This window comes from Oncorhynchus clarkii, chromosome 31, assembly GCF_045791955.1.
Source record: "Oncorhynchus clarkii lewisi isolate Uvic-CL-2024 chromosome 31, UVic_Ocla_1.0, whole genome shotgun sequence".
NCBI lineage: Eukaryota > Metazoa > Chordata > Actinopteri > Salmoniformes > Salmonidae > Oncorhynchus > Oncorhynchus clarkii.
The window spans coordinates 37999606-38019909 of record NC_092177.1 but is presented as its reverse complement, the minus strand read 5'-3'; the positions used below and the strand labels follow the sequence as shown (position 1 = coordinate 38019909).

General features: G+C 37.7%; 23 non-coding genes across 23 annotated transcripts; all 23 read left to right on the top strand.

The window, feature by feature from the left end:
- Positions 1 to 551: 551 nt before the first annotated feature.
- Positions 552 to 623, top strand: trnac-gca (transfer RNA cysteine (anticodon GCA)). Its single transcript has one exon. It is a non-coding gene; the product is annotated as a tRNA-Cys (tRNA).
- Positions 624 to 1904: 1281 nt separating this feature from the next.
- On the top strand, positions 1905 to 1976 carry trnac-gca (transfer RNA cysteine (anticodon GCA)). The gene has a single exon. It is a non-coding gene; the product is annotated as a tRNA-Cys (tRNA).
- Positions 1977 to 2978: 1002 nt separating this feature from the next.
- trnac-gca (transfer RNA cysteine (anticodon GCA)) lies at positions 2979 to 3050 on the top strand. The gene has a single exon. It is a non-coding gene; the product is annotated as a tRNA-Cys (tRNA).
- Positions 3051 to 4052: 1002 nt separating this feature from the next.
- On the top strand, positions 4053 to 4124 carry trnac-gca (transfer RNA cysteine (anticodon GCA)). Its single transcript has one exon. It is a non-coding gene; the product is annotated as a tRNA-Cys (tRNA).
- A 1002-nt stretch (positions 4125 to 5126) lies between these two features.
- Positions 5127 to 5198, top strand: trnac-gca (transfer RNA cysteine (anticodon GCA)). The gene has a single exon. It is a non-coding gene; the product is annotated as a tRNA-Cys (tRNA).
- Positions 5199 to 5899: 701 nt separating this feature from the next.
- trnac-gca (transfer RNA cysteine (anticodon GCA)) lies at positions 5900 to 5971 on the top strand. The gene has a single exon. It is a non-coding gene; the product is annotated as a tRNA-Cys (tRNA).
- A 421-nt stretch (positions 5972 to 6392) lies between these two features.
- trnac-gca (transfer RNA cysteine (anticodon GCA)) lies at positions 6393 to 6464 on the top strand. The gene has a single exon. It is a non-coding gene; the product is annotated as a tRNA-Cys (tRNA).
- A 702-nt stretch (positions 6465 to 7166) lies between these two features.
- On the top strand, positions 7167 to 7238 carry trnas-gga (transfer RNA serine (anticodon GGA)). Its single transcript has one exon. It is a non-coding gene; the product is annotated as a tRNA-Ser (tRNA).
- A 422-nt stretch (positions 7239 to 7660) lies between these two features.
- Positions 7661 to 7732, top strand: trnac-gca (transfer RNA cysteine (anticodon GCA)). The gene has a single exon. It is a non-coding gene; the product is annotated as a tRNA-Cys (tRNA).
- A 701-nt stretch (positions 7733 to 8433) lies between these two features.
- On the top strand, positions 8434 to 8505 carry trnac-gca (transfer RNA cysteine (anticodon GCA)). The gene has a single exon. It is a non-coding gene; the product is annotated as a tRNA-Cys (tRNA).
- A 400-nt stretch (positions 8506 to 8905) lies between these two features.
- On the top strand, positions 8906 to 8977 carry trnac-gca (transfer RNA cysteine (anticodon GCA)). Its single transcript has one exon. It is a non-coding gene; the product is annotated as a tRNA-Cys (tRNA).
- Positions 8978 to 9555: 578 nt separating this feature from the next.
- trnac-gca (transfer RNA cysteine (anticodon GCA)) lies at positions 9556 to 9627 on the top strand. Its single transcript has one exon. It is a non-coding gene; the product is annotated as a tRNA-Cys (tRNA).
- Positions 9628 to 10328: 701 nt separating this feature from the next.
- Positions 10329 to 10400, top strand: trnac-gca (transfer RNA cysteine (anticodon GCA)). Its single transcript has one exon. It is a non-coding gene; the product is annotated as a tRNA-Cys (tRNA).
- A 1561-nt stretch (positions 10401 to 11961) lies between these two features.
- trnac-gca (transfer RNA cysteine (anticodon GCA)) lies at positions 11962 to 12033 on the top strand. Its single transcript has one exon. It is a non-coding gene; the product is annotated as a tRNA-Cys (tRNA).
- A 421-nt stretch (positions 12034 to 12454) lies between these two features.
- On the top strand, positions 12455 to 12526 carry trnac-gca (transfer RNA cysteine (anticodon GCA)). The gene has a single exon. It is a non-coding gene; the product is annotated as a tRNA-Cys (tRNA).
- Positions 12527 to 13248: 722 nt separating this feature from the next.
- On the top strand, positions 13249 to 13320 carry trnac-gca (transfer RNA cysteine (anticodon GCA)). Its single transcript has one exon. It is a non-coding gene; the product is annotated as a tRNA-Cys (tRNA).
- Positions 13321 to 14021: 701 nt separating this feature from the next.
- Positions 14022 to 14093, top strand: trnac-gca (transfer RNA cysteine (anticodon GCA)). The gene has a single exon. It is a non-coding gene; the product is annotated as a tRNA-Cys (tRNA).
- A 421-nt stretch (positions 14094 to 14514) lies between these two features.
- Positions 14515 to 14586, top strand: trnac-gca (transfer RNA cysteine (anticodon GCA)). The gene has a single exon. It is a non-coding gene; the product is annotated as a tRNA-Cys (tRNA).
- A 2054-nt stretch (positions 14587 to 16640) lies between these two features.
- trnac-gca (transfer RNA cysteine (anticodon GCA)) lies at positions 16641 to 16712 on the top strand. Its single transcript has one exon. It is a non-coding gene; the product is annotated as a tRNA-Cys (tRNA).
- Positions 16713 to 17412: 700 nt separating this feature from the next.
- Positions 17413 to 17484, top strand: trnac-gca (transfer RNA cysteine (anticodon GCA)). The gene has a single exon. It is a non-coding gene; the product is annotated as a tRNA-Cys (tRNA).
- Positions 17485 to 18486: 1002 nt separating this feature from the next.
- Positions 18487 to 18558, top strand: trnac-gca (transfer RNA cysteine (anticodon GCA)). The gene has a single exon. It is a non-coding gene; the product is annotated as a tRNA-Cys (tRNA).
- Positions 18559 to 18958: 400 nt separating this feature from the next.
- On the top strand, positions 18959 to 19030 carry trnac-gca (transfer RNA cysteine (anticodon GCA)). Its single transcript has one exon. It is a non-coding gene; the product is annotated as a tRNA-Cys (tRNA).
- A 701-nt stretch (positions 19031 to 19731) lies between these two features.
- Positions 19732 to 19803, top strand: trnac-gca (transfer RNA cysteine (anticodon GCA)). The gene has a single exon. It is a non-coding gene; the product is annotated as a tRNA-Cys (tRNA).
- The last annotated feature ends 501 nt before the right edge of the window (positions 19804 to 20304 follow it).

Genomic DNA, 20304 nt, shown 5'->3' with positions numbered 1-20304 from the left:
AGAGAGGGAGTACTCCTTTTTTGGTTATGTTACTCAGTCTAAAATGTCCCTCATTCAATGTTTTTTCTCTGTCAGACAGTTCCTAACAGAGGTGGAAGTGCAATAGACTTCAGATCAATAGGTCTCAGATTGTAATTTTTTGTCAACTTGAAATCAAACACTTTATGGGTATGTTTTCAAAGAGAGAGTTTTCTTTATTAGGTTATGTTGATCACAAGCTAAAATCTCCCTTATTAGACAATTTCTCAGGATCAAATCCTGGCGCCCCCTTGAAATCAAGTACTTTCTCGGTGTTTCTTGAGAGAGGAAGTGCTCTGCAAAAATGTCCCTCATTAGATGGTTTTTCTCTGTCAGACAGTTCCTAATAGAGGTGGAAGTGCAACAGACTTCAGATCAATAGGTCTCAGATTGTAATATATTTGTCAACTTGAAATCAAAAACTTTATGGGTATGTTTTCAGAGAGAGAGTGTTCTTCATTAGTTTTTGTTGATCTCCAGCTATAATGTCCCTTATTAGACAATTTTTCAGCCTTTATACAGTTTCTAGAAGAGGGGGTATAGCTCAGTGGTAGAGCATTTGACTGCAGATCAAGAGGTCCCAGGTTCAAATCCTGATACCCCCTTTAAATCAAGTGCTTTCAAAGATTATTTTGAGGGTAGAGGACTCTTTTTTTTAATATGTTAAGCAGGGAAAATTGTCCCTTATTAGACAATTTTTTACGTTCAAATCCTGGCACCCCCTTGAAATCAAGTACTTTCTAAGTGTATCTTGAGAGAGGGAGTGCTCCTTTTTTGGTTATGTTACTCAGTCTAAAATGTCCCTCATTCAATGGTTTTTCTCTGTCAGACAGTTCCTATCAGAGGTGGAAGTGCAATATACTTCAGATCAATAGGTCTCAGATTGTAATTTTTTTGTCAACTTGAAATCAAACACTTTATGGGTATGTTTTCAAAGAGAGAGTTTTCTTTATTAGGTTATGTTGATCACAAGCTAAAATCTCCCTTATTAGACAATTTTTAGGATCAAATACTGGCGCCCCCTTGAAATCAAGTACTTTCTCAGTGTTTCTTGAGAGAGGTAGTGCTCTGCTAAAATGTCCCTCATTAGATGTTTTTTCTCTGTCAGACAGTTCCTATCAGAGGTGGTAGTGCAATATACTTCAGATCAATAGGTCTCAGATTGTAATTTTTTTGTCGACTTGAAATCAAACACTTTATGGGTACGTTTTCAAAGAGAGAGTTTTCTTTATTAGGTTATGTTGATCACAAGCTAAAATCTCCCTTATTAGACCATTTCTCAGGATCAAATCCTGGCACCCCCTTGAAATCAAGTACTTTCTAAGTGTATCTTGAGAGAGGGAGTGCTCCTTTTTTGGTTATGTTACTCAGTCTAAAATGTCCCTCATTCAATGGTCTTTCTCTGTCAGACAGTTCCTAAGAGAGGTGGAAGTGCAATAGACTTCAGATCAATAGGTCTCAGATTGTAATATATTTGTCATCTTGAAATCAAATACTTTATGGGTATGTTTTCAGAGAGAGAGTGTTCTTCATTAGTTTTTGTTGATCTCCAGCTTTAATGTCCCTTATTAGACAATTTCTCAGGATCAAATCCTGGCGCCCCCTTGAAATCAAGTACTTTCTCGGTGTTTCTTGAGAGAGGGAGTGCTCTGCTAAAATGTCCCTCATTAGATGTTTTTTCTCTGTCAGACAGTTCCTAACAGAGGTGGAAGTGCAATAGACTTCAGATCAATAGGTCTCAGATTGTAATATATTTGTCATCTTGAAATCAAATACTTTATGGGTATGTTTTCAGAGAGAGAGTGTTCTTCATTAGTTTTTGTTGATCTCCAGCTATAATGTCCCTTATTAGACAATTTTTCCGCCTTTAGACAGTTTCTAGCAGAGGGGGTATAGCTCAGTGGTAGAGTATTTGACTGCAGATCAAGAGGTCCCAGGTTCAAATCCTGATACTCCCTTTAAATCAAGTGCTTTCAAACAGTATTTTGAGGGTAGAGGACTCTTTTTTCGAATATGTTACTCAGGGAAAAGTGTCCCTTATTAGACAATTTCTCACGTTCAAATCCTGGCACCCCCTTGAAATCAAGTACTTTCTAAGTGTATTTTGAGAGAGGGAGTGCTCCTTTTTTGGTTATGTTACTCAGTCTAAAATGTCCTTCATTCAATGGTTTTTCTCTGTCAGACAGTTCCTATCAGAGGTGGAAGTGCAATAGACTTCAGATCAATAGGTCTCAGATTGTAATTTTTTTGTCAACTTGAAATCAAACACTTTATGGGTACGTTTTCAAAGAGAGAGTTTTCTTTATTAGGTTATGTTGATCACAAGCTAAAATCTCCCTTATTAGACCATTTCTCAGGATCAAATCCTGGCGCCCCCTTGAAATCAAGTACTTTCTAAGTGTATCTTGAGAGAGGGAGTGCTCCTTTTTTGGTTATGTTACTCAGTCTAAAATGTCCCTCATTCAATGTTTTTTCTCTATCAGACAGTTCCTAACAGAGGTGGAAGTGCAACAGACTTCAGATCAATAGGTCTCAGATTGTAATATATTTGTCATCTTGAAATCAAATACTTTATGGGTATGTTTTCAGAGAGAGAGTGTTCTTCATTAGTTTTTTTTGATCTCCAGCTATAATGTCCCTTATTAGACAATTTCTCAGGATCAAATCCTGGTACCCCCTTGAAATCAAGTACTTTCTCGGTGTTTCTTGAGAGAGGGAGTGCTCTGCTAAAATGTCCCTCATTAGATGTTTTTTCTCTGTCAGACAGTTCCTAACAGAGGTGGAAGTGCAACAGACTTCAGATCAATAGGTCTCAGATTGTAATATATTTGTCATCTTGAAATCAAATACTTTATGGGTATGTTTTCAGAGAGAGAGTGTTCTTCATTAGTTTTTGTTGATCTCCAGCTATAATGTCCCTTATTAGACAATTTTTCCGCCTTTAGACAGTTTCTAGCAGAGGGGGTATAGCTCAGTGGTAGAGTATTTGACTGCAGATCAAGAGGTCCCAGGTTCAAATCCTGATGCCCCCTTTAAATCAAGTGCTTTCAAATAGTATTTTGAGGGTAGAGGACTCTTTTTTCGAATATGTTACTCAGGGAAAATTGTCCCTTATTAGACAATTTCTTCAATTCAAATCCTGGCACCCCCTTGAAATCAAGTACTTTCTAAGTGTATCTTGAGAGAGGGAGTGCTCCTTTTTTGGTTATGTTACTCAGTCTAAAATGTCCCTCATTCAATGTTTTTTCTCTGTCAGACAGTTCCTAACAGAGGTGGAAGTGCAATAGACTTCAGATCAATAGGTTTCAGATTGTAATTTTTTTGTCAACTTGAAATCAAACACTTTATGGGTATGTTTTCAAAGAGAGAGTTTTCTATATTAGGTTATGTTGATCACAAGCTAAAATCTACCTTATTAGACAATTACTCAGGATCAAATCCTGAAGCCCCCTTGAAATCAAGTACTTTCTCGGTGTTTCTTGAGAGAGGGAGTGCTCCTTTTTTGGTTATGTTACTCAGTCTAAAATGTCCCTCATTCAATGTTTTTTCTCTATCAGACAGTTCCTAACAGAGGTGGAAGTGCAATAGACTTCAGATCAATAGGTCTCAGATTGTAATTTTTTTGTCAACTTGAAATCAAACACTTTATGGGAACGTTTTCAAAGAGAGAGTTTTCTTTATTAGGTTATGTTGATCACAAGCTAAAATCTACCTTATTAGACAATTTCTCAGGATCAAATCCTGGCGCCCCCTTGAAATCAAGTACTTTCTCGGTGTTTCTTGAGAGAGGGAGTGCTCTGCTAAAATGTCCCTCATTAGATGGTTTTTCTCTGTCAGACAGTTCCTAACAGAGGTGGAAGTGCAACAGACTTCAGATCAATAGGTCTCAGATTGTAATATATTTGTCATCTTGAAATCAAATACTTTATGGGTATGTTTTCAGAGAGAGAGTGTTCTTCATTAGTTTTTGTTGATCTCCAGCTATAATGTCCCTTATTAGACAATTTTTCCGCCTTTAGACAGTTTCTAGCAGAGGGGGTATAGCTCAGTGGTAGATTATTTGACTGCAGATCAAGAGGTCCCAGGTTCAAATCCTGATGCCCCCTATAAATCAAGTGCTTTCAAATAGTATTTTGAGGGTAGAGGACTCTTTTTTCGAATATGTTACTCAGGGAAAATTGTCCCTTATTAGACAATTTCTTCAATTCAAATCCTGGCACCACCTTGAAATCAAGTACTTTCTAAGTGTATCTTGAGAGAGGGAGTGCTCCTTTTTTGGTTATGTTACTCAGTCTAAAATGTCCCTCATTCAATGTTTTTTCTCTGTCAGACAGTTCCTAACAGAGGTGGAAGTGCAATAGACTTCAGATCAATAGGTTTCAGATTGTAATTTTTTTGTCAACTTGAAATCAAACACTTTATGGGTATGTTTTCAAAGAGAGAGTTTTCTTTATTAGGTTATGTTGATCACAAGCTAAAATCTACCTTATTAGACAATTACTCAGGATCAAATCCTGAAGCCCCCTTGAAATCAAGTACTTTCTCGGTATTTCTTGAGAGAGGGAGTGCTCCTTTTTTGGTTATGTTACTCAGTCTAAAATGTCCCTCATTCAATGTTTTTTCTCTATCAGACAGTTCCTAACAGAGGTGGAAGTGCAATAGACTTCAGATCAAAAGGTCTCAGATTGTAATTTTTTTGTCAACTTGAAATCAAACACTTTATGGGTACGTTTTCAAAGAGAGAGTTTTCTTTATTAGGTTATGTTGATCACAAGCTAAAATCTACCTTATTAGACAATTTCTCAGGATCAAATCCTGGCGCCCCCTTGAAATCAAGTACTTTCTCGGTGTTTCTTGAGAGAGGGAGTGCTCTGCTAAAATGTCCCTCATTAGATGGTTTTTCTCTGTCAGACAGTTCCTAACAGAGGTGGAAGTGCAACAGACTTCAGATCAATAGGTCTCAGATTGTAATATATTTGTCATCTTGAAATCAAATACTTTATGGGTATGTTTTCAGAGAGAGAGTGTTCTTCATTAGTTTTTGTTGATCTCCAGCTATAATGTCCCTTATTAGACAATTTTTCCGCCTTTAGACAGTTTCTAGCAGAGGGGGTATAGCTCAGTGGTAGAGTATTTGACTGCAGATCAAGAGGTCCCAGGTTCAAATCCTGATGCCCCCTATAAATCAAGTGCTTTCAAATAGTATTTTGAGGGTAGAGGACTCTTTTTTCGAATATGTTACTCAGGGGAAATTGTCCCTTATTAGACAATTTCTTCAATTCAAATCCTGGCACCACCTTGAAATCAAGTACTTTCTAAGTGTATCTTGAGAGAGGGAGTGCTCCTTTTTTGGTTATGTTACTCAGTCTAAAATGTCCCTCATTCAATGTTTTTTCTCTGTCAGACAGTTCCTAACAGAGGTGGAAGTGCAATAGACTTCAGATCAATAGGTTTCAGATTGTAATTTTTTTGTCAACTTGAAATCAAACACTTTATGGGTATGTTTTCAAAGAGAGAGTTTTCTTTATTAGGTTATGTTGATCACAAGCTAAAATCTACCTTATTAGACAATTTCTCAGGATCAAATCCTGGCGCCCCCTTGAAATCAAGTACTTTCTCGGTGTTTCTTGAGAGAGGGAGTGCTCTGCTAAAATGTCCCTCATTAGATGGTTTTTCTCTGTCAGACAGTTCCTAACAGAGGTGGAAGTGCAACAGACTTCAGATCAATAGGTCTCAGATTGTAATATATTTGTCATCTTGAAATCAAATACTTTATGGGTATGTTTTCAGAGAGAGAGTGTTCTTCATTCGTTTTTGTTGATCTCCAGCTATAATGTCCCTTATTAGACAATTTTTCCGCCTTTAAACAGTTTCTAGCAGAGGGGGCATAGCTCAGTGGTAGAGCATATGACTGCAGATCAAGAGGTCCCAGGTTCAAATCCTGATGCCCCCTAAAAATCAAGTGCTTGCAAATAGTACTTTGAGCGTATAGGACTTTTTTTCCGAATATGTTACTAAGGCAAAATTGTCCCTTATTAGACAGTTTCTCAAGTACAAATCCTGGCACCCCCTTGAAATCAAGTACTTTCTAAGTGTAGCTTGAGAGAGGGAGTGCTCCTTTTTTGGTTATGTTACTCAGTCTAAAATGTCCCTCATTCAATGTTTTTTCTCTGTCAGACAGTTCCTATCAGAGGTGGAAGTGCAATAGACTTCAGATCAATAGGTCTCAGATTGTAATTTTTTTGTCATCTTGAAATCAAATACTTTATGGGTATGTTTTCAGAGAGAGAGTGCTCTTCATTAGTTTTTGTTGATCTCCAGCTATAATGTCCCTTATTAGACAATTTTTCCGCCTTTAGACAGTTTCTAGCAGAGGGGTTATAGCTCAGTGGTAGAGCATTTGACTGCAGATCAAGAGGTCCTAGGTTCAAATCCTGATGCCCCCTTTAAAACAAGTGCTTTCAAAGAGTTGTTTTGTGAGTAGAGGACCCTTTTTCCGAATATGTTACTAAGGGAAAATTGTCCCTTATTAGACAATTTCTTTCGTTCAAATCCTGGCACCGCCTTGAAATCAAGTACTTTCTAAGTGTATCTTGAGAGAGGGAGTGCTCCTTTTTTGGTTATGTTACTCAGTCTAAAATGTCCCTCATTCAATGTTTTTTCTCTGTCAGACAGTTCCTATCAGAGGTGGAAGTGCAATAGACTTCAGATCAATAGGTCTCAGATTGTAATATATTTGTCAACTTGAAATCAAACACTTTATGGGTACGTTTTCAAAGAGAGAGTTTTCTTTATTAGGTTATGTTGATCACAAGCTAAAATCTCCCTTATTAGACAATTTCTCAGGATCAAATCCTGGCGCCCCCTTGAAATCAAGTACTTTCTCTGTGTTTCTTGAGAGAGGAAGTGCTCTGCAAAAATGTCCCTCATTAGATGGTTTTTCTCTGTCAGACTGTTCCTAATAGAGGTGGAAGTGCAACAGACTTCAGATCAATAGGTCTCAGATTGTAATATATTTGTCATCTTGAAATCAAAAACTTTATGGGTATGTTTTCAGAGAGAGAGTGTTCTTCATTAGTTTTTGTTGATCTCCAGCTATAATGTCCCTTATTAGACAATTTTTCAGCCTTTAGACAGGTTCTAGTAGAGGGGGTATAGCTCAGTGGTAGAGCATTTGACTGGAGATCAAGAGGTCCCAGGTTCAAATCCTGATGCCCCCTTTAAATCAAGTGCTTTCAAAGAGTATTTTGAGGGTAGAGGACTCTTTTTTTGAATATGTTACTCAGGGAAAATTGTCCCTAATTAGACAATTTCTCACGTTCAAATCCTGGCACCCCCTTGAAATCAAGTACTTTCTAAGTGTATCTTGAGAGAGGGAGTGCTCCTTTTTTTGGTTATGTTACTCAGTCTAAAATGTCCCTCATTCAATGGTTTTTCTCTGTCAGACAGTTCCTAACAGAGGTGGAAGTGCAACAGACTTCAGATCAATAGGTCTCAGATTGTAATATATTTGTCATCTTGAAATCAAATACTTTATGGGTATGTTTTCAGAGAGAGAGTGTTCTTCATTAGTTTTTGTTGATCTCCAGCTATAATGTCCCTTATTAGACAATTTTTCAGCCTTTAGACAGTTTCTAGCAGAGGGGGTATAGCTCAGTAGTAGAGCATTTGACTGCAGATCAAGAGGTCCCAGTTTCAATTCCTGATGCCCCCTTAAAATCAAGTGCTTTCTAAGAGTATTTTGAGGGTATAGGACTTTTTTTCAGAATATGTTACTCAGGCAAAATTGTCCCTTATTAGACAATTTCTCAAGTTCAAATCCTGTCACCCCCTTTAAATCAAGTACTTTCTAAGTGTATTTTGAGAGAGGGAGTGCTCCTTTTTTTGGTTATGTTACTCAGTCTAAAATGTCCCTCATTCAATGTTTTTTCTCTGTCAGACAGTTCCTAACAGAGGTGGAAGTGCAATAGACTTCAGATCAATAGGTCTCAGATTGTAATTTTTTGTCAACTTGAAATCAAACACTTTATGGGTATGTTTTCAAAGAGAGAGTTTTCTTTATTAGGTTATGCTGATCACAAGCTAAAATCTCCCTTATTAGACAATTTCTCAGGATCAAATCCTGGCGCCCCCTTGAAATCAAGTACTTTCTCGGTGTTTCTTGAGAGAGGAAGTGCTCTGCAAAAATGTCCCTCATTAGATGGTTTTTCTCTGTCAGACTGTTCCTAATAGAGGTGGAAGTGCAACAGACTTCAGATCAATAGGTCTCAGATTGTAATATATTTGTCATCTTGAAATCAAAAACTTTATGGGTATGTTTTCAGAGAGAGAGTGTTCTTCATTGGTTTTTGTTGATCTCCAGCTATAATGTCCCTTATTAGACAATTTTTCAGCCTTTAGACAGTTTCTAGTAGAGGGGGTATAGCTCAGTGGTAGAGCATTTGACTGCAGATCAAGAGGTCCCAGGTTCAAATCCTGATACCCCCTTTAAATCAAGTGCTTTCAAAGAGTATTTTGAGGGTAGAGGACTCTTTTTTTGAATATGTTACTCAGGGAAAATTGTCCCTAATTAGACAATTTCTCACGTTCAAATCCTGGCACCCCCTTGAAATCAAGTACTTTCTAAGTGTATCTTGAGAGAGGGAGTGCTCTGCAAAAATGTCCCTCGTAAGATGGTTTTTCTCTGTCAGACAGTTCCTAACAGAGGTGGAAGTGCAACAGACTTCAGATCAATAGGTCTCAGATTGTAATATATTTGTCATCTTGAAATCAAATACTTTATGGGTATGTTTTCAGAGAGAGAGTGTTCTTTATTACTTTTTGTCGATCTCCAGCTATAATGTCCCTTATTGGACAATTTTTCCGCCTTTAGACAGTTTCTAGCAGAGGGGGTATAGCTCAGTGGTAGAGCATTTGACTGCAGATCAAGAGGTCCTGGGTTCAAATCCTGATGCCCCCTTTAAAACAAGTGCTTTCAAAGATTTGTTTTGTGAGTAGAGGACCCTTTTTTCGAATATGTTACTCAGGGAAAATTGTCCCTTATTAGACAATTTATTTCGTTCAAATCCTGGCACCCCCTTGAAATCAAGTACTTTCTAAGTTTTCAGAGAGAGAGTGTGCTTCATTAGTTTTTGTTGATCTCCTGCTATAATGTCCCTTATTTCAAAGAGAGAGTTTTCTTTATTAGGTTATGTTGATCACAAGCTAAAATCTCCCTTATTAGACCATTTCTCAGGATCAAATCCGGGCGCCCCCTTGAAATCAAGTACTTTCTCTGTGTTTCTTGAGAGAGGAAGTGCTCTGCAAAAATGTCCCTCATTAGATTTTTTTTCTCTGTCAGACAGTTCCTAACAGAGGTGGAAGTGCAACAGACTTCAGATCAATAGGTTTCAGATTGTAATATATTTGTCATCTTGAAATAAAATACTTTATGGGTATGTTTTCAGAGAGAGAGTGTTCTTCATTAGTTTTTGTTGATCTCCAGCTATAATGTCCTTTATTTGACAATTTTTCTGCCTTTAGACAGATTCTAGCAGAGGGGGTATAGCTCAGTGGTAGAGCATTTCACTGCAGATCAAGAGGTCCCAGGTTCAAATCCTGATGCCCCCTTTAAATCAAGTGCTTTCAAAGAGTATTTTGAGGTTAGAGGACTCTTTTTTTGAATATGTTACTCAGGGAAAATTGTCCCTTATTAGACAATTTCTCACGTTCAAATCCTGGCACCCCCTTGAAATCAAGTACTTTCTAAGTGTATCTTGAGAGAGGGAGTGCTCCTTTTTTGGTTATGTTACTCAGTCTAAAATGTCCCTCATTCAATGTTTTTTCTCTGTCAGACAGTTCCTTACAGAGGTGTAAGTGCAATAGACTTCAGATCAATAGGTCTCAGAATGTAATTTTTTTGTCAACTTGAAATCAAACACTTTATGGGTATGTTTTCAAAGAGAGAGTTTTCTTTATTAGGTTATGTTGATCACAAGCTAAAATCTCCTTTATTAGACAATTTCTCAGGATCAAATCCTGGCGCCACCTTGAAATCAAGTCCTTTCTCTGTGTTTCTTGAGAGAGGGAGTGCTCTAATAAAATGTCCCTCATTAGATGTTTTTTCTCTGTCAGACAGTTCCTAACAGAGGTGGAAGTGCAACAGACTTCAGATCAATAGGTCTCAGATTGTAATATATTTGTCATCTTGAAATCAAATACTTTATGGGTATGTTTTCAGAGAGAGAGTGTTCTTCATTAGTTTTTGTTGATCTCCAGCTATAATGTCCCATATTAGACAATTTTTCCGCCTTTAGACAGTTTCTAGCAGAGGGTGTATAGCTCAGTGGTAGAGCATTTGACTGCAGATCAAGAGGTCCCAGGTTCAAATCCTGGTGCCCCCTTTAAATCAATTGCTTTCAAAGAGTATTTTGAGGGTAGAGGACTCTTTTTTTGAATATGTTACTCAGGGAAAATTGTCCCTTATTAGACAATTTATCACGTTCAAATCCTGGCACCCCCTTGAAATCAAGTACTTTCTAAGTGTATCTTGAGAGAGGGAGTGCTCCTTTTTTGGTTATGTTACTCAGTCTAAAATGTCCCTCATTCAATGTTTTTTCTCTGTCAGACAGTTCCTAACAGAGGTGGAAGTGCAATAGACTTCAGATCAATAGGTCTCAGATTGTAATTTTTTTGTCAACTTGAAATCAAACACTTTATGGGTATGTTTTCAAAGAGAGAGTTTTCTTTATTAGGTTATGTTGATCACAAGCTAAAATCTCCCTTATTAGACAATTTCTCAGGATCAAATCCTGGCGCCCCCTTGAAATCAAGTACTTTCTCAGTGTATCTTGAGAGAGGAAGTGCTCTGCAAAAATGTCCCTCATTAGATGGTTTTTCTCTGTCAGACAGTTCCTAATAGAGGTGGAAGTGCAACAGATTTCAGATCAATAGGTCTCAGATTGTAATATATTTGTCATCTTGAAATCAAAAACTTTATGGGTATGTTTTCAGAGAGAGAGTGTTCTTCTTTAGTTTTTGTTGATCTCCTGCTATAATGTCCCTTATTAGACAATTTCTCAGGATCAAATCCTGGCGCCCCCTTGAAATCAAGTACTTTCTCAGTGTATCTTGAGAGAGGGAGTGCTCTGCAAAAATGTCCCTCGTAAGATGGTTTTTCTCTGTCAGACAGTTCCTAACAGAGGTGGAAGTGCAATAGACTTCAGATCAATAGGTCTCAGATTTAAATTTTTTGTCAACTTGGAATCAAACACTTTAAGGGTACGTTTTCAAAGAGAGAGTTTTCTTCATTAGGTTATGTTGATCACAAGCTCAAATCTCCCTTATTAGACCATTTCTCAGGATCAAATCCTGGCACCCCCTTGAAATCAAGTACTTTCTAAGTGTATCTTGAGAGAGGGAGTGCTCCTTTTTTGGTTATGTTACTCAGTCTAAAATGTCCCTCATTCAATGGTTTTTCTCTGTCAGACAGTTCCTATCCGAGGTGGAAGTGCAATACACTTCAGATCAATAGGTCTCAGATTGTAATTTTTTGGTCAACTTGAAATCAAACACTTTGTGGGTATGTTTTCAAAGAGAGAGTTTTCTTTATTAGGTTATGTTGATCACAAGCTAAAATCTCTCTTATTAGACAATTTCTCAGGATCAAATCCTGGCGCCCACTTGAAATCAAGTACTTTCTCGGTGTTTCTTGAGAGAGGAAGTGCTCTGCAAAAATATCCCTCATTAGATGGGTTTTCTCTGTCAGACAGTTCCTAACAGAGGTGGAAGTGCAACAGACTTCAGATCAATAGGTCTCAGATTGTAATATATTTGTCAACTTGAAATCAAATACTTTATGGGTATGTTTTCAGAGAGAGAGTGTTCTTCATTAGTTTTTGTTGATCTCCAGCTATAATGTCCCATATTAGACAATTTTTCCGCCTTTAGACAGTTTTTAGCAGAGGGGGTATAGCTCAGCGGTAGAGCATTTGACTGCACATCAAGAGGTCCCAGGTTCAAATCCTGATGCCCCCTTTAAATCAAGTGCTTTCAAAGAGTATTTTGAGGGTAGAGGACTCTTTTTTTGAATATGTTACTCAGGGAAAATTGTCCCTTATTAGACAATTTCTCACGTTCAAATCCTGGCACCCCCTTGAAATCAAGTACTTTCTAAGTGTATCTTGAGAGAGGGAGTGCTCCTTTTTTGGTTATGTTACTCAGTCTAAAATGTCCCTCATTCAATGTTTTTTCTCTGTCAGACAGTTCCTATCAGAGGTGGAAGTGCAATAGACTTCAGATCAATAGGTCTCAGATTGTAATTTTTTGGTCAACTTGAAATCAAACACTTTATGGGTATGTTCTCAGAGAGAGAGTGTTCTTCATTAGTTTTTGTTGATCTCCAGCTATAATGTCCCTTATTAGACATTTTCTCCGCCTTTAGAAAGTTTCTAGCAGAGGGGGTATAGCTCAGTGGTAGAGCATTTGACTGCAGATCAAGAGGTCCCAGGTTCAAATCCTGATGCCCCCTTTAAATTAAGTGCTTTCAAATAGTATTTTGAGGGTAGAGGACTCTTTTTTCGAATATGTTACTCAGGGAAAATTGTCCCTTATTAGACAATTTCACACGTTCAAATCCTAGCACCCCCTTGAAATCAAGTACTTTCTAAGTGTATCTTGAGAGAGGGAGTGCTCCTTTTTTGGTTATGTTACTCAGTCTAAAATGTCCCTCATTCAATGGTTTTTCTCTGTCAGACAGTTCCTATCAGAGGTGGAAGTGCAATAGACTTCAGATCAATAGGTCTCAGATTGTAATTTTTTGTCAACTTGGAATCAAACACTTTATGGGTACGTTTTCAAAGAGAGAGTTTTCTTCATTAGGTTATGTTGATCACAAGCTAAAATCTCCCTTATTAGACCATTTCTCAGGATCAAATCCTGGCACCCCCTTGAAATCAAGTACTTTCTAAGTGTATCTTGAGAGAGGGAGTGCTCCTTTTTTGGTTATGTTACTCAGTCTAAAATGTCCCTCATTCAATGGTTTTTCTCTGTCAGACAGTTCCTAGCAGAGGTGGAAGTGCAACAGACTTCAGATCAATAGGTCTCAGATTGTAATATATTTGTCATCTTGAAATCAAAAACTTTATGGGTATGTTTTCAGAGAGAGAGTGTTCTTTATTAGTTTTTGTCGATCTCCAGCTATTAATGTCCCTTATTAGACAATTTCTCCGCCTTTAGACAGTTTCTAGAAGAGGGGGTATAGCTCAGTGGTAGAGCATTTGACTGCAGATCAAGAGGTCCCAGGTTCAAATCCAAATGCCCCCTTAAAATCAAGTGCTTTCAAATAGTATTTTGAGGGTATAGGACTTTTTTTCCGAATATGTTACTCAGGCAAAATTGTCCCTTATTAGACAGTTTCTCAAGTTCAAATCCTGTCACCCCCTTTAAATCAAGTACTTTCTAAGTGTATCTTGAGAGAGGGAGTGCTCCTTTTTTGGTTATGTTACTCAGTCTAAAATGTCCCTCATTCAATGGTTTTTCTCTGTCAGACAGTTCCTATCAGAGGTGGAAGTACAATAGACTTCAGATCAATAGGTCTCAGATTGTAATTTTTTAGTCAACTTGAAATCAAACACTTTATGGGTATGTTTTCAAAGAGAGGGTTTTCTTTATTAGGTTATGTTGATCACAAGCTCAAATCTCCCTTATTAGACCATTTCTCAGGATAAATTCCTGACGCCCCCTTGAAATCAAGTACTTTCTCTGTGTTTCTTGAGAGAGGGAGTGCTCTGCAAAAATGTCCCTCATTAGATGTTTTTTCTCTGTTAGACATTTCCTAACAGAGGTGGAAGTGCAACAGACTTCAGATCAATAGGTCTCAGATTGTAATATATTTGTCATCTTGAAATCAAATACTTTATGGGTATGTTTTCAGAGAGAGAGTGTTCTTCATTAGTTTTTGTTGATCTCCAGCTATAATGTCCCTTATTAGACAATTTGTCCGCCTTTAGACAGTTTTTAGCAGAGGGGGAATAGCTCAGTGGTAGAGTATTTGACTGCAGATCAAGAGGTCCCAGGTTCAAATCCTGATACCCCCTTTAAATGAAGTGCTTTCAAATAGTATTTTGAGGGTAGAGGACTCTTTTTTCGAATATGTTACTCAGGGAAAAGTGTCCCTTATTAGACAATTTCTCACGTTCAATTCCTGGCACCCCCTTGAAATCAAGTACTTTCTAAGTGTATTTTGAGAGAGGGAGTGCTCCTTTTTTGGTTATGTTACTCAGTCTAAAATGTCCTTCATTCAATGGTTTTTCTCTGTCAGACAGTTCCTATCAGAGGTGGAAGTGCAATAGACTTCAGATCAATAGGTCTCAGATTGTAATATATTTGTCATCTTGAAATCAAATACTTTATGGGTATGTTTTCAGAGAGAGAGTGTTCTTCATTAGTCTTTGTTGATCTCCATCTATAATGTCCCATATTAGACAATTTTTCCACCTTTAGACAGTATCTAGCAGAGGGGGTATAGCTCAGTGGTAGAGCATTTGACTGCAGATCAAGAGGTCCCAGGTTCAAATCCTGATGCCCCCTTTAAATCAAGTGCTTTCAAATAGTATTTTGAGGGTAGAGGACTCTTTTTTCGAATATGTTACTCAGGGAAAATTGTCCCTTATTAGACCATTTCTCATGTTCAAATCCTGGCACCCCCTTGAAATCAAGTACTTTCTAAGTGTATCTTGAGAGAGGGAGTGCTCCTTTTTTGGTTATGTTACTCAGTCTAAAATGTCCCTCATTCAATGTTTTTTCTCTGTCAGACAGTTCCTAACAGAGGTGGAAGTGCAATAGACTTCAGATCAATAGGTCTCAGATTGTAATTTTTTTGTCAACTTGAAATCAAACACTTTATGGGTATGTTTTCAAAGAGAGAATTTTCTTTATTAGGTTATGTTGATCACAAGCTAAAATCTCCCTTATTAGACAATTTCTCAGGATCAAATCCTGGCGCCCCCTTGAAATCAAGTACTTTCTCGGTGTTTCTTGAGAGAGGAAGTGCTCTGCTAAAATGTCCCTCATTAGATGGATTTTCTCTGTCAGACAGTTCCTAACAGAGGTGGAAGTGCAACAGACTTCAGATCAATAGGTCTCAGATTGTAATATATTTGTCAACTTGAAATCAAATACTTTATGGGTATGTTTTCAGAGAGAGAGTGTTCTTCATTAGTTTTTGTTGATCTCCAGCTATAATGTCCCATATTAGACAATTTTTCCGCCTTTAGACAATTTCTAGAAGAGGGGGTATAGCTCAGTGGTAGAGAATTGACTGCAGATCAAGAGGTCCCAGGTTCAAATCCTGATGCCCCCTTAAAATCAAGTGCTTTCAAAGAGTACTTTGAGGGTAGAGGACTCTTTTTTTGAATATGTTACTCAGGGAAAATTGTCCCTTATTAGACAATTTCTCACGTTCAAATCCTGGCACCCCCTTGAAATCAAGTACTTTCTAAGTGTATCTTGAGAGAGGGAGTGCTCCTTTTTTTGGTTATGTTACTCAGTCTAAAATGTCCCTCATTCAATGTTTTTTCTCTGTCAGACAGTTCCTATCAGAGGTGGAAGTGCAATAGACTTCAGATCAATAGGTCTCAGATTTAAATTTTTTGTCAACTTGGAATCAAACACTTTAAGGGTACGTTTTCAAAGAGAGAGTTTTCTTCATTAGGTTATGTTGATCACAAGCTCAAATCTCCCTTATTAGACCATTTCTCAGGATCAAATCCTGGCACCCCCTTGAAATCAAGTACTTTCTAAGTGTATCTTGAGAGAGGGAGTGCTCCTTTTTTGGTTATGTTACTCAGTCTAAAATGTCCCTCATTCAATGTTTTTTCTCTGTCAGACAGTTCCTAACAGAGGTGGAAGTGCAATAGACTTCAGATCAATAGGTCTCAGATTGTAATTTTTTTGTCAACTTGAAATCAAACACTTTTTGGGTATGTTTTCAAAGAGAGAGTTTTCTTTATTAGGTTATGTTGATCACAAGCTAAAATCTCCCTTATTAGACAATTTCTCAGGATCAAATCCTGGCGCCCCCTTGAAATCAAGTACTTTCTAAGTGTTTCTTGAGAGAGGAAGTGCTCTGCTAAAATGTCCCTCATTAGATGGTTTTTCTCTGTCAGACAGTTCACAACAGAGGTGGAAGTGCAACAGACTTCAGATCAATAGGTCTCAGATTGTAATTTTTTTGTCAACTTGAAATCAAACACTTTATGGGTATGTTTTCAAAGAGAGAGTTTTCTTTATTAGGTTATGTTGATCACAAGCTAAAATCTCCCTTATTAGACAATTTCTCAGGATCAAATCCTGGCGCCCCCTTGAAATCAAGTACTTTCTCGGTGTTTCTTGAGAGAGGAAGTGCTCTGCTAAAATGTCCCTCATTAGATGGTTTTTCTCTGTCAGACAGTTCACAACAGAGGTGGAAGTGCAACAGACTTCAGATCAATAGGTCTCAGATTGTAATATATTTGTCATCTTGAAATCAAATACTTTATGGGTATGTTTTCAGAGAGAGAGTGTTCTTCATTAGTTTTTGTTGATCTCCAGCTATAATGCCCCATATTAGACAATTTTTCCACCTTTAGACAGTTTCTAGCAGAGGGGGTATAGCTCAGTGGTAGAGCATTTGACTGCAGATCAAGAGGTCCCAGGTTCAAGTCCTGATGCCCCCTTTAAATCAATTGCTTTCAAAGAGTATTTTGAGGGTAGAGGACTCTTTTTTTGAATATGTTACTCAGGGAAAATTGTCCCTTATTAGACAATTTCTCACGTTCAAATCCTGGCACCCCCTTGAAATCAAGTTCTTTCTAAGTGTATCTTGAGAGAGGGAGTACTCCATTTTTGGATATGTTACTCAGTCTAAAATGTCCCTCATTCAATGTTTTTTCTCTGTCAGACAGTTCCTAACAGAGGTGGAAGTGCAATAGACTTCAGATCAATAGGTCTCAGATTGTAATTTTTTGTCAACTTGAAATCAAACACTTTATGGGTATGTTTTCAAAGAGAGAGTTTTCTTTATTAGGTTATGTTGATCACAAGCTAAAATCTCCCTTATTAGACAATTTCTCAGGATCAAATCCTGGCGCCCCCTTGAAATCAAGTACTTTCTCGGTGTTTCTTGAGAGAGGAAGTGCTCTGCAAAAATGTCCCTCATTAGATGGTTTTTCTCTGTCAGACAGTTCCTAATAGAGGTGGAAGTGCAACAGACTTCAGATCAATAGGTCTCAGATTGTAATATATTTGTCATCTTGAAATCAAAAACTTTATGGGTATGTTTTCAGAGAGAGAGTGTTCTTCATTAGTTTTTGTTGATCTCCAGCTATAATGTCCCTTATTAGACATTTTTTCAGCCTTTAGACAGTTTCTAGCAGAGGGGGTATAGCTCAGTGGTAGAGCATTTGACTGCAGATCAAGAGGTCCCAGTTTCAATTGCTGATGCCCCCTTAAAATCAAGTGCTTTCTAAGAGTATTTTGAGGGAATAGGACTTTTTTTCAGAATATGTTACTCAGGCAAAATTGTCCCTTATTAGACAATTTCTCAAGTTCAAATCCTGTCACCCCCTTTAAATCAAGTACTTTCTAAGTGTATTTTGAGAGAGGGAGTGCTCCTTTTTTTGGTTATGTTACTCAGTCTAAAATGTCCCTCATTCAATGGTTTTTCTCTGTCAGACAGTTCCTATCAGAGGTGGAAGTGCAATAGACTTCAGATCAATAGGTCTCAGATTTAAATTTTTTGTCAACTTGGAATCAAACACTTTAAGGGTACGTTTTCAAAGAGAGAGTTTTCTTCATTAGGTTATGTTGATCACAAGCTCAAATCTCCCTTATTAGACCATTTCTCAGGATCAAATCCTGGCACCCCCTTGAAATCAAGTACTTTCTAAGTGTATCTTGAGAGAGGGAGTGCTCCTTTTTTGGGTATGTTACTCAGTCTAAAATGTCCCTCATTCAATGGTTTTTCTCTGTCAGACAGTTCCTATCAGAGGTGGAAGTGCAATAGACTTCAGATCAATAGGTCTCAGATTGTAATTTTTTTGTCAACTTGAAATCAAACACTTTATGGGTACGTTTTCAAAGAGAGAGTTTTCTTTATTAGGTTATGTTGATCACAAGCTAAAATCTCCCTTATTAGACCATTTCTCAGGATCAAATCCGGGCGCCCCCTTGAAATCAAGTACTTTCTCAGTGTTTCTTGAGAGAGGGAGTGCTCTGCAAAAATGTCCCTCATTAGATGTTTTTTCTCTGTCAGACAGTTCCTAACAGAGGTGGAAGTGCAACAGACTTCAGATCAATAGGTCTCAGATTGTAATATATTTGTCATCTTGAAATCAAATACTTTATGGGTATGTTTTCAGAGAGAGAGTGTTCTTCATTAGTCTTTGTTGATCTCCAGCTATAATGTCCCATATTAGACAATTTTTCCACCTTTAGACAGTATCTAGCAGAGGGGGTATAGCTCAGTGGTAGAGCATTTGACTGCAGATCAAGAGGTCCCAGGTTCAAATCCTGATGCCCCCTTTAAATCAAGTGCTTTCAAATAGTATTTTGAGGGTAGAGGACTCTTTTTTCGAATATGTTACTCAGGGAAAATTGTCCCTTATTAGACAATTTCTCATGTTCAAATCCTGGCACCCCCTTGAAATCAAGTACTTTCTCGGTGTTTCTTGAGAGAGAAAGTGCGCTGCTAAAATGTCCCTCATTAGATGGTTTTTCTCTGTCAGACAGTTCACAACAGAGGTGGAAGTACAACAGACTTCAGATCAATAGGTCTCAGATTGTAATATATTAGTCATCTTGAAATCAAATACTTTATGGGTATGTTTTCAGAGAGAGAGTGTTCTTCATTAGTTTTTGTTGATCTCCAGCTATAATGTCCCATATTAGACAATTTTTCCGCCTTTAGACAGTTTCTAGCAGAGGGGGTATAGCTCACTGGTAGAGCATTTGACTGCAGATCAAGAGGTCCCAGGTTCCAATCCTGATGCCCCCTTTAAATCAATTGCTTTCAAAGAGTATTTTGAGGGTAGAGGACTATTTTTTTGAATATGTTACTCAGGGAAAATTGTCCCTTATTAGACAATTTCTCAAGTTCAAATCCTGTTACCCCCTTTAAATCAAGTACTTTCTAAGTGTATTTTGAGAGAGGGAGTGCTCCTTTTTTTGGTTATGTTACTCAGTCTAAAATGTCCCTCATTCAATGGTTTTTCTCTGTCAGACAGTTCCTATCAGAGGTGGAAGTGCAATAGACTTCAGATCAATAGGTCTCAGATTGTAATTTTTTGTCAACTTGGAATCAAACACTTTAAGGGTACGTTTTCAAAGAGAGAGTTTTCTTTATTAGGTTATGTTGATCACAAGCTAAAATCTCCCTTATTAGACAATTTCTCAGGATCAAATCCTGGCGCCCCCTTTAAATCAAGTACTTTCTCTGTGTTTCTTGAGAGAGGGAGTGCTCTGCAAAAATGTCCCTCATTAGATGGTTTTTCTCTGTCAGACAGTTCCTAACAGAGGTGGAAGTGCAACAGACTTCAGATCAATAGGTCTCAGATTGTAATATATTTGTCACCTTGAAATCAAATACTTTATGGGTATGTTTTCAGGGAGAGAGTGTTCTTCATTAGTTTTTGTTGATCTCCAGCTATAATGTCCCATATTAGACAATTTTTCCGCCTTTAGACAGTTTCTAGCAGAGGGGGTATAGCTCAGTGGTAGAGCATTTGACTGCAGATCAAGAGGTCCCAGGTTCAAATCCTGATGCCCCCTTTAAATCAAGTGCTTTCAAAGAGTATTTTGAGGGTAGAGGACTCATTTTTTGAATATGTTACTCAGGGAAAATTGTCCCTTATTAGACAATTTCTCACGTTCAAATCCTGGCACCCCCTTGAAATCAAGTTCTTTCTAAGTGTATCTTGAGAGAGGGAGTGCTCCTTTTTTGGTTATGTTACTCAGTCTAAAATGTCCCTCATTCAATGTTTTTTCTCTGTCAGACAGTTCCTATCAGAGGTGGAAGTGCAATAGACTTCAGATCAATAGGTCTCAGATTTAAATTTTTTGTCAACTTGGAATCAAACACTTTAAGGGTACGTTTTCAAAGAGAGAGTTTTCCTCATTAGGTTATGTTGATCACAAGCTCAAATCTCCCTTATTAGACCATTTCTCAGGATCAAATCCTGGCACCCCCTTGAAATCAAGTACTTTCTAAGTGTATCTTGAGAGAGGGAGTGCTCCTTTTTTGGTTATGTTACTCAGTCTAAAATGTCCCTC